The sequence below is a fragment of the Vanessa tameamea genome, chromosome 4 (assembly GCF_037043105.1).
Source record: "Vanessa tameamea isolate UH-Manoa-2023 chromosome 4, ilVanTame1 primary haplotype, whole genome shotgun sequence".
NCBI lineage: Eukaryota > Metazoa > Arthropoda > Insecta > Lepidoptera > Nymphalidae > Vanessa > Vanessa tameamea.
The window spans coordinates 2,796,079-2,812,500 of record NC_087312.1 but is presented as its reverse complement, the minus strand read 5'-3'; the positions used below and the strand labels follow the sequence as shown (position 1 = coordinate 2,812,500).

General features: G+C 34.6%; 1 protein-coding gene and 13 non-coding genes across 14 annotated transcripts in view; 8 read left to right on the top strand and 6 right to left on the bottom strand.

The window, feature by feature from the left end:
- The window catches only part of LOC113395392 (lysosomal thioesterase PPT2 homolog), a 266,083-nt gene that overhangs the window by 50,138 nt on the left and 199,523 nt on the right, over positions 1-16,422 (top strand). The gene's annotated exons all lie outside the window — the stretch shown is intronic.
- Positions 99-217, bottom strand: LOC113402080 (5S ribosomal RNA). The gene has a single exon (XR_003369195.2). It is a non-coding gene; the product is annotated as a 5S ribosomal RNA (ribosomal RNA).
- On the top strand, positions 572-653 carry Trnas-aga (transfer RNA serine (anticodon AGA)). The gene has a single exon. It is a non-coding gene; the product is annotated as a tRNA-Ser (tRNA).
- On the top strand, positions 3,261-3,332 carry Trnaq-uug (transfer RNA glutamine (anticodon UUG)). The gene has a single exon. It is a non-coding gene; the product is annotated as a tRNA-Gln (tRNA).
- On the bottom strand, positions 3,915-3,986 carry Trnaq-uug (transfer RNA glutamine (anticodon UUG)). Its single transcript has one exon. It is a non-coding gene; the product is annotated as a tRNA-Gln (tRNA).
- Trnas-aga (transfer RNA serine (anticodon AGA)) lies at positions 4,274-4,355 on the top strand. The gene has a single exon. It is a non-coding gene; the product is annotated as a tRNA-Ser (tRNA).
- Trnas-aga (transfer RNA serine (anticodon AGA)) lies at positions 5,031-5,112 on the top strand. Its single transcript has one exon. It is a non-coding gene; the product is annotated as a tRNA-Ser (tRNA).
- On the bottom strand, positions 5,450-5,531 carry Trnas-aga (transfer RNA serine (anticodon AGA)). Its single transcript has one exon. It is a non-coding gene; the product is annotated as a tRNA-Ser (tRNA).
- On the top strand, positions 5,896-5,967 carry Trnaq-cug (transfer RNA glutamine (anticodon CUG)). The gene has a single exon. It is a non-coding gene; the product is annotated as a tRNA-Gln (tRNA).
- Trnaq-cug (transfer RNA glutamine (anticodon CUG)) lies at positions 6,625-6,696 on the bottom strand. Its single transcript has one exon. It is a non-coding gene; the product is annotated as a tRNA-Gln (tRNA).
- On the bottom strand, positions 10,708-10,779 carry Trnaq-uug (transfer RNA glutamine (anticodon UUG)). The gene has a single exon. It is a non-coding gene; the product is annotated as a tRNA-Gln (tRNA).
- Trnaq-cug (transfer RNA glutamine (anticodon CUG)) lies at positions 11,483-11,554 on the top strand. Its single transcript has one exon. It is a non-coding gene; the product is annotated as a tRNA-Gln (tRNA).
- Trnaq-uug (transfer RNA glutamine (anticodon UUG)) lies at positions 13,334-13,405 on the bottom strand. Its single transcript has one exon. It is a non-coding gene; the product is annotated as a tRNA-Gln (tRNA).
- Trnaq-cug (transfer RNA glutamine (anticodon CUG)) lies at positions 14,368-14,439 on the top strand. The gene has a single exon. It is a non-coding gene; the product is annotated as a tRNA-Gln (tRNA).

Here is a 16,422-nt window from a genome sequence, read left to right as displayed (position 1 = left end):
ATTTTAATTTTGAAAAACACTCGTGTTATTATTCCAAACTATCGAAAGACATAAATATATTGGTTAATCATGTTACTTCACCGTTATGAGTGGCAAAAAGCCAACGGCACGCGGTGTTCCCAGGCGGTCACCCATCCAAGTACTGAACGCGCCCGACGTTGCTTAACTTCGGTGATCGGACGAGAACCGGTGTATTCAACGTGGTATGGACGTTGGCGACAACTCATTTAAATAGGATAAATACTTTTTTACAAAAACAATTTCTATTTTAATTGAAGAAAAATGACACTAAAATGCTATTAAGCACTACATGAATATTTTAGTCAATAAATATTTTGGCTTGTTAAAGGTATTTGTGAATATTTCAGCACTTACCTGGATTAAGGCCACGCACACTGAGCCTGAGCCATTTTCTAGATTAAATAAGGAAAACCCTTACATTTTCTAATAAGAGCTAGGAGTTCACATTTGTCAAACTGTTTTAAATCTGTACAAGCAATGAGCTTATTTTAGTAATTGAATAAAAAGTATATTGTATTGAGTTGTTTAAATTAAGGGTATCTTATATGCAGCAGTCGTGGCCGAGCGGTTAAGGCGTCTGACTAGAAATCAGATTCCCTCTGGGAGCGTAGGTTCGAATCCTACCGACTGCGATTGTTTATGGATTTTTCATAACATCGTAGGAGCTAGAAATCTGAAACCGTTCCTTTTAGCGCAGGTCCCTGCGATGAATTTGTTGGATTTTGACCCACTCAAATCCTGGTGATGGAAGTCACAGATTGTTTTTTAATAAAGATATTTTCTTTAAAGGTTGATATTTATAAAATTTTAGTTGAACTTAATTAAAAGAGTGTTTATGTACTCGTAATTGGCTGTTTTGAGATCTTAAATTTTTTATTCATCACATAAATAAAGTACTGCCCGCTATCACTCACATTGTTAACTTTGCCATGTCATCCGGGATGTTGGGATGTCATCCCTATAAATTGGCGCAAGGCTTTTGTCATTCCTCTTCCTAAAGTCTCTAACCCTAGCCAGTTAACTGATTTTAGATCTATCTCGATCCTGCCCTTTATGTCCAAAATTCTTGAACATACAGTTTACAAACAAGTGACCTTCGTTTATAGTAACAAATCCTTAGTTAATTTCAGTCGGGTTTTCGGTTCGGTCATAGTACTACTACGGCTCTTCTGAAGGTCACGGAGGATGTTCGGAATGGTATGGAGAATAGAATGGTCACCATTTTAGTTTTAATCGACTTCTCTAATGCTTTTAACATGGTTGGTCATGATATATTCGCGGCCGCCAGCAAGCAGTTAGATTGGATCAATCGCTCTCCGATTGGTTTGACCTTCATACTGGCGTACCACAAGGTGGCATTTTATCTCCTCTTATTTTCTCTCTGTTTATAAATCTCCTCACAACTTACATCAACTGTTCTTATCATTTTAACGCCGACGACTTGCAGCTCTACTGTCAAACCAAGTTGGATGACATAAATGATGCTGTTGCAACTATTAATAATAACCTAGCTAGTGTAAATACTTGGTCTCAAAAATTCGGTATAGAGGTAAATCCATCAAAATGTCAGGCGATCGTTATTGGGAGATCTCGCCTTATCACTAATCTGAGCTTAACATCTTTACCGCCGGTCTTCATATTGATTCCACATTCAATTGGTCTGTGCATATCTCTGATATTAGTCGCTCAGTTACAGCCACGTTAAGGTGTCTGAATAGAATTCGAAATTTCCTTCCCATCAAGACTAAGATTTTACTTGTGTACGCTTTGGTCTTCCCCATAATTGTTTATGCAGACGTATGTTATTACGATCTCAACGAAAAACAACTGGATAAACTTGATCGTCTCTTAAATAACTCTTTGCGCTTCATATTCTGTCTTCGTTTGAAGTTAAGTAAGTTCGACCATATCTCTCAGTATCGTGATAAACTAAAATGGTTTACAATTCGACAACGTAGAGACTTCCGATTACTTTCATCTCTTTTCTCTATTCTCTTTGATCCTCTCTCTCCCGATTATTTGAAAGGCAAATTCAAATTTCTTTGTGATAACCACAATCGTCAACTACGTTCTAAGGATACCTTCTTTATGTCCCTACTCACACTTCCGGTTTCGTCTCTAATTCCTACTCCGTTCAAGCTGTCCGATTATGGAACAAAGTACCCGAACATATTAGAAAAGCTACCTCTAAATTAACTTTTAAAACTCGTCTATGTGAGCACATATTGTCAGAAAGCCCCTAGCTCTTATGACTTCTGTTATGCACTATTATTATTAAATTAACTATTGTTATATTATACAGGGTTATTGGTAATTCGACGTATTCCCATTAGGAGGTGATAGGGGTGATTATTTGCGATAATTTTAACCCCCATATGCATAATGAAAAAGTGAACCATTTTTGAGTTATCACGTTTTTTAGATTTTTTCAAAATAAGTCAAAAATGCAACTTCAAAAATTTATTTAATAAAAAGAATTAATTAAAATCTATTTTTTTTTTCTGATTTATAAAAACGAATAAACACTGGTTATTTGTCAATATTGAAACAATAATTATCGGTCCAAGTCAATATTAATGTGACTGAATATATCAGTTCTCGTCAGATCGTCTATAAAAAGCGAAGTGTTCATCATTGGATTACGTTGGGTTTGGGTTACGTTGTATTGGCATTTTAGTTTTTGGGTTAGTTGCGCAGAGCATAGCCGATATTAAATGTAGAATACCTAGGACTTCAAATCCGTTAAGGTGATACTGAGTAAACATCTGTGATAGGAATTAGTCGGGACTATTAAGATTCATAACGTTTTAAAATGTTTCGCAAAAAAAAATTATTCTGAGAACTAACCTAATTTTGATAAAAGTTATTACAGCATGTAAGGTATAGTGATTTGATAAACCTTATACCGTAACGTGCACAGTTGAAATGTGTATAACCTGGGTGCCTTCAAACGAGGCGTGAATAGGTAGCTTGCGGGCCGACATGGCGAGGGCGACTAGTGCAGCTCATTCTTGTCTTGTCCTGAATGTATTGGTCGTCTTCGCGTTTGGATTCCACTTCCACTCACCATCAGGTGGAGTGGAGTCATATGCCTACCCGGACAGTAACAATTTTTTTTTTACTATTTATTAAATTACGATAAGTACTACATTAGATAATTAATCTGTGTTTGTACAAGTGTAATTAGTTAAAGCTATTATAGTTTTACAGCAATTGCTAATTATATCGATTTATAATATGGTTCCATGGTGTAACGGTTAGCACTCTGGACTTTGAATCCAGCGATCCGAGTTCAAATCTCGGTGGAACCTGATCTTTTTGATTGGTATCAAGTTGTTGATACAATATAATAAGACAGGTCATATGCTTAGGTTTTATCGAAATATTATGTACCATTAAGGCTCGTTCTCACAAGGTGGACGATGACGGTATTCCAGCGGTGGTTTCCAAGATGGAGGCGTAATCCGATGCGGGCTTTAGGACGGCTCTTCGTTTTGGCAAAACGTCCGTCTAAAAAGCCTGATTCCTTATTTTTCTCGAATCCGTAAACAGTATCATATAAATTATCCTGCCACTGGCAGATCCGTCTCTTTAGACGGATCAAGAAAGTAAGCGGTCCGTCTTGGTGAGAAAGGGTTCTTAATCGTTGTACTCGTATATTATAATATTAGTTAATGGTGTGACCTTATCTACTTAAGGATTGTCCAGTTTTATTTCTGCTGCAAATGCATTACACGCTCGCCTTAAATACCACCATACCACCGGAATCCATTCATCCATCGTGTGAGAACAGGCCTTACTCACAACGTTAGCATAGAATATTTCGGTGAAACCTATGTCACCTGTCTATTCTATTGGAAATAATAACAACTTTGAAATCTATCAAAAAGATCAGGTTCCACCGAGATTTGAACTCGGATCGCTGGATTCAAAGTCCAGAGTGCTAACCATTACACCATGGAACCTCATGTATCTTACTTAATATTATAAGTAGTCTAGAATTAAATGATATAGGTAATTACACTTCATACACAATACGAACAGTTGTTCAAATATTAAGAATTCATAAGACGAACTTACACTGTACACTTTGCTTGAAATAAATGTGATATTATGGAAATACCTCACATTGGGATTTAATCTTGGTAAAGTCGCTCACTTAAATCGTTGCTCATAGAAGTATGTAGAGTTTAATTCTTGAACTGAAGGTATAATTTAGATTTGTTTGTCTTTATTGAGGATAAGATTTATAGCAGTCGTGGCCGAGCGGTTAAGGCGTCTGACTAGAAATCAGATTCCCTCTGGGAGCGTAGGTTCGAATCCTACCGACTGCGTTTTTTTTATAGATTTTCATCAGCGTCTCCATCCGTGTTACGTTCCACCCCCGTTTGGTAGAAATGAAGAGAGTCGTCTCGAGTCTTCTAGTGAGCCCATAGTCGAAGACTAGTGCCTAGATGACTGAGACGAGCGCCTTTGCAGCATAGCTGCTCGGTTGCGTGAATTCAGCCTTCAAGCAATTTCGCTTTATCTCCTTAGCCCACAGACCACAAGAGGCTATGCCGTAGTGTCACTCGCACCTGGGACTGTCCACTATGTTATTTCAATAAAAACCAGGAACTATCCGAATGGCACGCGCTCTGGAATTTACGCGGAATTTACGTATGTTTGGGTTCTAGTACCTAATAAATAGTAAAGTAAAGTATACTAAAGTATTTATTTGATTAACCTTATGCAACGTGTACAGTTGAAATATGTATTAGGTACTATTTACTAATGTACAATAAGTGCTAAATTAGATACTTAATCTGTGTTTGTACACGTGTAAATAGTTTAAACGATTACAGTTTTAAACCAATTGCTACTAATATCGATCTATAGTATAGTGGTTGCTCAAGTTATCCACGCCTTTCGACGCCTCAGGGTAAAATATGTAATACTTCGTGTCTTAAAATACATACCTCTTAAACTATAGGCCAACAGTTTATAAAATTAAGGATATCATATATGGAGCAGTCGTGGCCGAGCGGTTAAGGCGTCTGACTAGAAATCAGATTCCCTCTGGGAGCGTAGGTTCGAATCCTACCGACTGCGAGTTTTTTAAGGATTTTTAAAGGACTTTATTTTTATTGATTTGTATGAATATATTCTTATATTAAAAATCAGGACTAAAACTTCTATCCTGCACATTCATGATGATATTTCCGGGGAGATGTAAAAGCCTGCAGCCCTAAGTTTAGGTGTTCATCGACAACAAATTCATGGGCAGGAAACAAGGGCTAAATTTATGTTGTACAGGATTGCAACAACAAACGCGCGTAGCTATTGATCTTAATGGGCCATTTAATTATTATTGTTACGTATTATAAAATACATCATAGTGTATCTAACTATAATAAAATCTAGATTTATCGAATTTCAGCAAAAAAATCGCAGTCGGTAGGATTCGAACCTACGCTCCCAGAGGGAATCTGATTTCTAGTCAGACGCCTTAACCGCTCGGCCACGACTGCCACGTCGGATTATCTTAATTTAAAGACTATTATTAAATCAAAACGTTTTTTTAATAAAAAAGGCAATATTGATCAGGCGTTGTACAATATACGTTCACATTACCAATCCGCTGCAAAAGCTTAGTACTAATCTAAGTTTCTTCCAGGTTCTTCTCGACAGAATATACATACCGAATTGATGGTGGCTTTACATTTCATACGATTCTGTTTAAATTGCTTTTTAAAAGTGCTTGAATAAATTAATGTATTTTGATTTTGATTTTGACATTATGATAGTGCGTTACGACTGTTCTTGATTCACTAAAATTGAAAGTGAAAGTCTTATTTACCAAATTGGACTTTGTTTAGTGTTTCTCTGTCAACCGGTTCCATGGTGTAACGGTTAGCACTCTGGACTCTGAATCCAGCGATCCGAGTTCAAATCTCGGTGGAACCTGGCTTTTTGCTTACTGTAATACTCATACTGGGAAACATATTTAGGATTTTGTTAACGGGTAAATTAAGCACATTAAAATTCACTGGGCCATCTCGGCTCAACACAACACACACACACACAAAATTTTAATTAATAAACACTGTGTAGCTGTGCACACTGCTACACAATGATGTTGATCATGTCGTTCTGACCGATTTCGGTTTCGGCAGCCAATCTCAAGGGACATTATATAGTGCACAAGTGTGTGTACAAGCACAGGTGCGCTCTCCACTTACTCTTATAACCCGATAGAATGGTAAATTGGTCACGACTGGAAAGAGTTCGGGCGTAGGACGAACGGCTTGACGGGCTTCCTTAGGCACGGGAGTGTACACACTTCCTGTTGGCTGTTGCTGAGACTTTTCGAAAGAAAACCCCGGTTTGGGATTTTAACCCAGTAACTCAAGATATGTGACCTTATTACTAGCTACTAGACTAACGAGGCAATCGAGATAAAGTCAGTACACAATAGTATAAGCACTAATGAGCACCGTTGAAGGATTGTCCAATACACAGTTGTTTATCGTATTCAAATTTTTAAAAAATATTCACCTAGAGTTTTAATTGTTTATTTACTTACAATTATTTGAATAATTTCTATAATGTAATTCAAAAATCAGGTTCCACCGAGATTTGAACTCGGATCGCTGGATTCAGAGTCCAGAGTGCTAACCATTACACCATGGAACCGGTTGAGAGATATATCTAAAAAAAGTCTAGTTTGATAAAAAATACTTTCACTTTCATTAGTTCCTTAAAACAGCATTTATATCAAGTATGTCAATAATTTACTTTTATTTAATACATTCAAATAAATTAAGTTTAGTAATCGATTAAGATTTAAGAAATACTCATAATTCAGGACATCAAAAATACAATTTGGCAAATAAATAAATTAATTAAAAGTATAATTAATATTTCTTAGATATTAAAACGCGGAAGGAAATACTTAATAAGAAAAAATCAAATAATAAGTCAAAAGTCAATTGTTGTCATGACCGTAATAATAAAATTGGCCTTTATAAAAATCTGTTGTGTATGTCATATTATGTTTCTAGAAGTAAAACATGTCGGAAGACATGTATATAAAAAAATGGAATGTTCAAGAATATTCAATCGCGCTAAACATGGCTAGCCATCAATGTCAAATATAACCAAAGATGGACATATCCATACGCCTTTGATACGTGTACATCAAAAATGGAACGTAAATTTTTTCGAAAGTGCCGAATAGTCCCGAGGCGCGCCGCTTATCCGTCATTGTAACTCGATAAGATATTTATTGGCGGGAAACATTCGGAAATGGAATGGCTCCTTGGCGGTTACTCGACGTCGCCATAACGCGCACGTCCGCTAGCATTCTACATTTTTATTTTGTCAATATTTAATGTGACGCCCAGAAAGATGGGTACACACATGATGTATGCGAAATATGTTTGGACGGACGTACCTATTTAGTTTTATTAAAAAAAAAAGTACCTAAACTATAAAAATAGTTTATAAGTATTGTAAAATTTTCTAGTTTCTTTGATTTTCTATAACAATCGTATTTTATATATAATAATAATAAAATAATCGTGATAAGATTCATACTACGATCAATTGTTTTGGAAAATATTGATTTAAAAATTATGATATGTTCTAAATTCAAAATTGTTCCATGATTGGTGTCTCTAAAGATAAATCTCACAGAAATGTGATACAACCTCATGTATAGCAGACATGTCTTCGAGAATACATTTCAAAGCGGACGCTAAGCGACCAGTATAAAATATTATTTTTTACCAATACGGAAACCTCGTACCTCAAAACTATGTAAATCAAATACGACTAAAATTACACGAATCTATAGATAATAAACACATGAGGAGACGTTATTTTTTAAAAGCTTGTCTGAACACTACCGAATCAATTTGCATAAAACATTTACAAGAAGATTATCATAGGGTTTCATAGGTTTTACTATATAAATGTAAGTTCACCTTCGCCCGCTTTAAATTAAGATTATTGAGTCAAGCGTGAATTACAGCTTCTCATATTATTTAAATTGGGAGTAAAAGCTATCACGAAAAGATCTTAAACCTGATTTACTTCCTGAACTTTCTAAATCATTTCCAGGCCCTAAACTTTAAAAGTAAATTTCTATTTGAAAATGAAAGTAACTTCCTGTTAATATCCCACTGCTCTGCTAAGGACTTCTCTCCCTGTTGCAATGCGGATTGGTAGATTCACATATGACAACGTTTCATTGAACTTAGACACTTACAGTGGCCACCTAAGTTTGCGTCACATAGCAACAACATATACAAGAACTTAAACATAATTTAGATACAGTTGAATGCTTAAAGAAATATCGACATTTTATTTCTGTTATTCACATTCATAAGGACCCTCATAATATTGGCAACATCTCGACCTCAAATCATCATTCTTTAGGCTTTTTGAATAGCTCGACACGAACTACATATGTATTTTCGTTTTGTAAGAATTATCTTTGACAGTTAACTGTACACATGCGGCATATCATATCATCAACATCAAAATAATCATAATATTTTAGGAACAGCCTCTCTTTAATGCCAATCGAAGGTACCAGCTAAAGTTCCCATAGATATAACATAAAGATTTATCACCAAATGGTGGTCATTTACTTCTAGGCATGTTCCTTAAGGTGATATCAAAATTACTATGAAAAACATTCCATTATTCATTTCCTGATGTATCGGATAAATGAATCATTTGTTAACTTTTTTTTTGTGACTTTTTTTTTTATTGATTTCCAACGTGGAAAAGTGAAAGCAGTCGTCGTAAGGAAGAAAAGTTAATATTATTTAAACATATTGTTTTTTTTTTATATTTTAAATCACACGGGACATCTAATTAATATATAATAGGTCTGTTATTTAATATATAATATATGTAGAAAGCAACCTCACTCCAATCGGTGTCCCACGGCACCTCTCTTTTTTTCGTTTCTATGTATCAACTTGTGTGAAAGAGCAAAATATACGAAAAATGAACCGTCCGTTTCCACCTTTAAGTATACTGGCTATACTTGAAGTAAACTAAAACGAAACGAAGCATGCAAATCAGTCAAGGGTTGACAAGTATTTACGAGCGACAAGTATGAAAAAACTTCTCGAACTACCCACTTTTCATTTCAAACGTAATCTACGACGACAAATGGTTCGGACCTGAATACATTTTGTTATTTTTTTTTCCGCGTTTCGCCCGCTGTCATTTGTTTTTCGTCTGGCATAAAACCATTTTGTTTCGCCGTGAAATCACTAAGCGCTGCTTATTAAAGTCTGGTTATTATGTTTTAAATTAAGAACAAGAAAAAAATCTTATAAGGTAATCTTTTCGATAATCGAATCGAATCGCATCGCATCGAAAGAAACGAATATATATATGTTTCTGTTCTGTTATTAGATATTTATAAAAAAAAAATATGTTCGGGCATGACTCTATCATATATAGACAGATTTGCTAAACTCTTTTTTTTTTCAAAAGATGTCTATTCCAAAATGGTCCCGTTCGAATTTCGTAAAGATCTGATGACGAAGTTCAGTCGGAAAACGTAACTGTTTAATAAATGCCAACAATTCAACCGTGATTGCTATTATACTGCCAAAATACTATTGAAGTATTTATTGTGAATGTAAATGAAATCGTATCGTATTTTCGTCTCTATAATGCTGACACGTGTGATATTCCATTTTATATTACAAAATATATATAGAAGACTCTTTTTCTTGGATGGATATTATATACGTATTTAACAAAGATATTTGCTCGAATTTCTCCGTACGGTATACAATAAAACTCATCAAAATACACTGCAAAGTGAGTGTATATTCCCCTCCACAATCAAACCCTGTGTCGTACCCTTTTGCAGAACTCGGAGAACGATTTGTTCAGCCGTCCGCGGCGACACAATATTACCGGGAAGACTGATGATGTTGCACTTGGCCTTTAATAAAATATTTACTGGTACGTGAATACCGGTACAATAGCTTCTATTAATACTGTGGGATTTTGTTATTGTGTTTTTGGAAAACAAATATGAGTTATTTATGAAGATAGATCAGCGATCTGTCCATTTATTAGCCTTATGGGTGATCACTATATCATAAGTATTTATAACCAGCAAAGTTCACCTTTGCTCACTGTTACCCTTTGCGGCACCAATGCGTCAACCATGGGCTCAAGGAAGTTATGTTCTTGTGCCGTGATGGACCAGTGATTTTGAGTTTTAGCCCTGGACTGAATTCACCTGCTAATTTCTGTTCATAATTATTTCGTGCGCAGTGGTGAAGGAAAACGCCGTGTGAAAAAATGCACGCGGCGGATGAGGATCTGAAACCAACCCGTATTGGAGTAAGCCGTATTGGACAAACCTTGTCCTCAAATGGGATATGAGGCCTTTGACCAATAATGGGACATTAATAGGTGGTTACTTAGTTATTATTCTAACCAGAACACAGCATTGCACATGTTTGGACTAACTGATAAGCTGAGTATCTATCCTGGTGACCCTGTACTCGGCTCTAGCTCTAACATAAACGGTTGTTGAACTATGAATAATCAGTTTTGTAGTAGAAGACAAAATACCTTAAAAAGTGCAAATAATACAAGAAATAAAAACATTTTATTACAATATATCATATAAAGTAATATTTCATATAAGACAAAAAGAACAGGTTCCACCGAGATTTGAACTCGGATCGCTGGATTCAAAGTCCAGAGTGCTAACCATTACACCATGGAACCTCGTTATGTTAAGTTAATTTTACTCGTCTAGGTTTTTTTCATTGTATCTTATTAATTTACGATCTGAACTAATAATTAATTAGAAAACAATTGTGTAAATATACAGCAGATTATGGAAATTAAATATTTGGATTTTTACATTAACAATGTTTAAAAATGAAAGCGTCACAATTAACCACCTTGAGGCTATTAAGGTAGCTGTATATATGACTGACAACTGAATGTAATGAACGATCGAATGACATCAATTTAAAAAGCAATTACATATTTACAGAAAAAGTTAATATAAGGCTCAAAGTGAAACTGGCAGATCACGGAAGCATGCGTAAGCGACAGCGAATTTTCAATAAGTGATCCCAGTGTGTAGAACGCGTATATCTTAACCGATGATTTCAGGTTCAAACCTAAGCAAGCACCACTGAATTTTCATGTGCTTAATTTGTGTTTATAATTAATCTCGTGCTCAGCGGTGAAAAAATCGTAAGGAAACCTGCATGCTTTCATGACCTCAAAAAAATGGAGAGAAGGCATACGTGTAGCAGTTACATTTAAAAGCATTTGATTATACTTTTCTTGTGTTATAATTATTCAAAATGTTTAAAAAATAGGCACAATATAATTTTCTTAAAAGCTTGGATAAATATTTAATTTATCCTATTTTTTTATAGCAAAGCAATAGTATAATTACGTTTAACAAATAACCGGTTCCATGGTGTAACGGTTAGCACTCTGGACTCTGAATCCAGCGATCCGAGTTCAAATCTCGGTGGAACCTGATTTTTATAATAATTAGTATTATTTGATTACCTATTAAACATTGACCGATAAGGAATTTTAAATACCTATCGCTATAATTTTACCGTTTAGTTTCTCAAGAATAGTTTTAACAATTCCATACACCAGCAAGAACAAGATAAAATCATCTCCCACAAAGTCCACGTAAAATGTAAAGCTAGGACTGTATGTGACTGATTAAATTACTATTTTTAAATATAATATGAAGCATGTTTTGTTGGATCGTATTAATGTTGCTTTCAGATTAAAATAAATACAAAAAAAATCTGTATTTACTTATTATTTCATTACTATTCTTTACTTATCTGTTGTTGAAGGAAACTGCCGTGACAACGATTCGAATACAAATACATTCCTACCTAAAAAGTACCAGCGAACCCAACGGCGGACGATAAAATAGGCCACTTGGGCAAATGATCATAATCACCAATAAACATTGGCTTATAAGGAATCACCTTTATCACCAATGCGATACTAAACTTGGGAACTAAGATTCAATGTCACTTGTGCCTTTAGTTACACTGGCTTACTGACCTTTCGAACCGCAACAACCTGATGAGTGGCTTGTACCTACATAGACAGGCTTGCACAAAGCCCTATCAAGTAAATTAGATCTATTAAAATTGTACTATCGACATCTAGAGAACAATAGCCAAGAGGCAATACTTGCAGTCCCAAGACTCTTTAAATAAGTGTTTTTTTTTTTTATTTAGTAACAGAGGCAGGTTACATTTTAGTTCATTATGTAACGACGTTATATATTGCACCATTACTGGTCATAATTATGTATTTGAATGCGGATTCAATAATAGTATCCACACTAGTGTTGCATATCGATAGTCCACCATCGATAGACTATCGATAGACTATCGAAAGTTAAGGTGTTCGCGATAGAATCAATAGTCTATCGATAGTATTGTCACGTGTCAATATTATCGATAGTATCGAAATCTACCCATGAGCAATTCTATCGACAGTATTGCAAAAACTATTACTTTTAACCTAAACTATCAATAATTCAAAACTATCGATATTATCGATAGTATCAATAGTATCGCTCCTACCGTATTGTTTACAGAGAAGTAGCGATACTATCGACAGTATTGCCGTAATCAATAGTATTGCTCACGGAAAGCTATCGATACTGTCGATAGTATTGATTAAAACGATCTATCGATATCCTGAATAGTTTTCGAGGTCAACTATCGATAGTCAAACTATCGATAATTCTGTAACGCGATCAGCGTACCTATTATGCCATTGGTGCATATACTTAGGCTAACAGTGGAGATAACTTGCAGAAATTACCGCGTAAGGAAAAGCGTCACGCCCCCCTCCAGACGACATTACCTCTTTACCCCCTTCTATTATATACGATTTAATAAAACATTATTTAAATTTATTTTTTGTTATTGCGTAGATCCATATGGGATTTTTAATAACAACTTTATGCCTTCTCATGTCATGTATCATCTCAATCAAGGCAAGAAAAAATCTTGAGACGCAAATACATTGAAAAAGCTAGTTTAAATTAAGACGTAGTTATTGAATAGTTAAATTATAAAAGTAATAATATGTCTCAGTGCTATCTGAAACCACTGAACCCATTTTGATGAAGTTTTGTATCCTTCATACAAAATTTCATCAAAGTCTAAGTTTAACGTTCCAAGAGGAAGGACATAGGATTTTTATCGACCAATATCTAAAAAGCGAGCAAAGCGTCGGGCGACAACTAGTGATATTTAATAAAAAAAAATACAGGTTCCACCGAGATTTGAACTCGGATCGCTGGATTCAAAGTCCAGAGTGCTAACCATTACACCATGGAACCGTTATATGATTTGATAATTTTAGCTTCCACCTTTTTTTAAATTGTATATTTAACCTCACCTAAAATTAGGCAACAATTGTGTAAATACATAATTGTGTATGAACGTCTTCCAAATTATATTATTAATATAATGAGACATAAACATAGAAGAGTGCACTTCACAAATTTTAATTGATTAAGATTAATACTTACTAAGAGAAGGGTGAGTAATATGATGCATTTTACTTAAGCATTTTACTCAATACTCCCTGTATTGAGTAAAATGCATTATTATTAATGTTTTTTACTTGAGATTTAAATTTATGAGCTAAGTTAAAAATAGCTGTGGGTTCTTATTATGTAAACGAAGACCGTGTCCCAGGAAAGATGTATTAACTTTGTGAAGTCGGAAACTAAGGGTTATTATATCTTTGGCGGTCTCAGCAATTGTAATATTATAATATGATTTTTTTACATACATTACATTACATTAGCAGCCTGTAAATTTCTCACTGCTGGGCTAAGGCCTCCTCTCCCTTTGAGAAGGTTTGGAGCATATTCCACCACGCTGCTCCAATGCGGGTTGGTGGAATACACATGTGGCAGAATTTCGTTGAAATTAGACACATGCAGGTTTCCTCACGATGTTTTCCTTCACCGCCGAGCACGAGATGAATTATAAACACAAATTAAGCACATGAAAATTCAGTGGTGCATGCCTGGGTTTCAACCCGCAATCATCGGTTAAGACGCGTTCTAACAACTGGGCCACCTCGGTTCATAATATGATTAAGTAACTATTTTATTTTTATACAAGTGCATTATATTGTATAAAATTAATAAATTAATATGGCCTGCTTAAAACAAATATACACTTAATAATAATCTATACAATGTTTGCACTGAAATATATTAATGTCATAAAAACGCCTATTTTTTTTTAAATAGCAATGTGATTGAATAATTATGCAAAACAAATAACTGGTTCCATGGTGTAATGGTTAGCACTCTGGACTCTGAATCCAGCGATCCGAGTTCAAGTCTCGGTGGAACCTTATTTTATATCGTTTGTAATAAATTATATAAAAATAAACTGGTATTATATAATACTTATACATATTTAAATCGTGAAAATGGAATATAGAACATTTCGTAATTTACTTGTTAAGGTTTATTAGTTAGTTTTATTTTATTTGAAAATGTTAATACAAAGACAATTTCTTTCAAAAGTTACTTCTGATCAAAAATGTTTATATTAATATAATTAGATTCGTATTTATTATTATTATGTCATTAGTCATGTATCTTTTACTAAACTGCAGCCTTCGCGTCAATTTCCATGTTTTTAACATAAAATATGACGAATTTTCACTAAAACTTAAACCCTAAGTTTCACCCTCCTAAACGATTAACTTATAAAAAAAAAATTAAGACACATATCGCACAACACAAATAAAAGGGTATTATGTCTAAAAACGCGTTTTTTTTTTTATTTGCGATTCGAAAACTACATTTTTTTCTTTATAAATTGGTAAGACAATGATATTTCTAGGTCAAATAGTTTCTGAGATATGACAACACATTTCTTTATTGACTGCTCACTACCGCCATACCCGAAACAATCAAAACGGTCGCATCTTACTTGAATCAGTTGCCGCTCTGCGTTCGTACGCCTCACACGTATTTAGTTTAAGTTACTACCCGATCGTTGTGAATTACGGAGCAAAAACTTTAAATGTGAGTATTTTATATAGTATTATATTGACTTAATACCCTATTGATTGTTAAATATAATATGAATTTGCAATATCATTTTAAAATAATACCCTATTGCCTGTTAAATTTTAATTTTTTTTTATTGTTAACGAAGTTAATTCAAATTGATACTTTATAGCTCCCAATTTGTATAAGATAATACCTTATTACTTGAGATTGAAGCTCAGTGACGGAGTTACAAATGAAATGTTACCGTTTAGTTTGATGTTTATTTATACTTTTCTTTTAAATTTTAGCATTACTTACAAACTATGAAGCGAAGTAAGAGGGCTGAAATGATAATGAGGGCAATCTACGATCGCCAAAGTACACCCGAATCGAATTCAAATACTGAAAATGAAGACCCGTTTGCTGATGGTGACGATTTGCGCGACCCAACTTATGTCCCAGAAAATAATACGCAGCACCGTCCTCAATCGTGTGCATCAGAGTCATCGGGTAGCCAACAAACATGCGAGTATGCCTCTTGTTCGTCGGACGTTTTTTCGGCCTGCAGTAAGTGCAATAGTTTTTTATGTTGGGATCATTTCGACAATGTTCAGATGGATAACGGTTGCGAATTCCATAACAAAATTTCGCAAAGTAAGAGTACTGTTCACGATAATACGTTGATTGGTGAAAACCTTTCACATGATTTAGCAAACGAGACTCTCACAGAAATAAATAATCACAACGTGTTATGTGAAGCGACCAACAAAACCAGTCATCAACACTGTGAGTATAAAAATTGTCTAGGTGAAATTTTTAGCACATGCTTTAAATGCCAAGGATTTCTATGTATCCCTCATTTTAACAAATTTTATTCAGATAATGACTGTACCCTGCATAAGTCATTTTCTTCAGGTCAAAACGTGAATACCATGGTCATTAGTAACTCTATGAAGCAGATTAACAAGAGAAAACGCAATTTGGGATTGGAGTATTTTAATTCAAAAAAGAAGCGAGTTGAACCACGATCGCTGAAAAATCCCTGTAATGCAACTACTTGTCGATTAAAGTGTGCATCTAATATAGATGAAGCAAAACGAAAGCAGATTTTTGACAGTTACTGGTCGATGGGTGATATAAATAGGCAAAGAGATTTTATCAAAGATAGTATGCAAGAAATAAAACCGAAACAACGTTCTAATCGTTGCGTAAACTGTGAAAATGAAAAACCGTCGCGTTCTTTCAATAACGCTTTTTATTTTAATATTGAAGACCGAAAAATTCGTGTTTGCAAACTGTTTTTCAAGTCTACTTTAGACATAAATGATAAAACA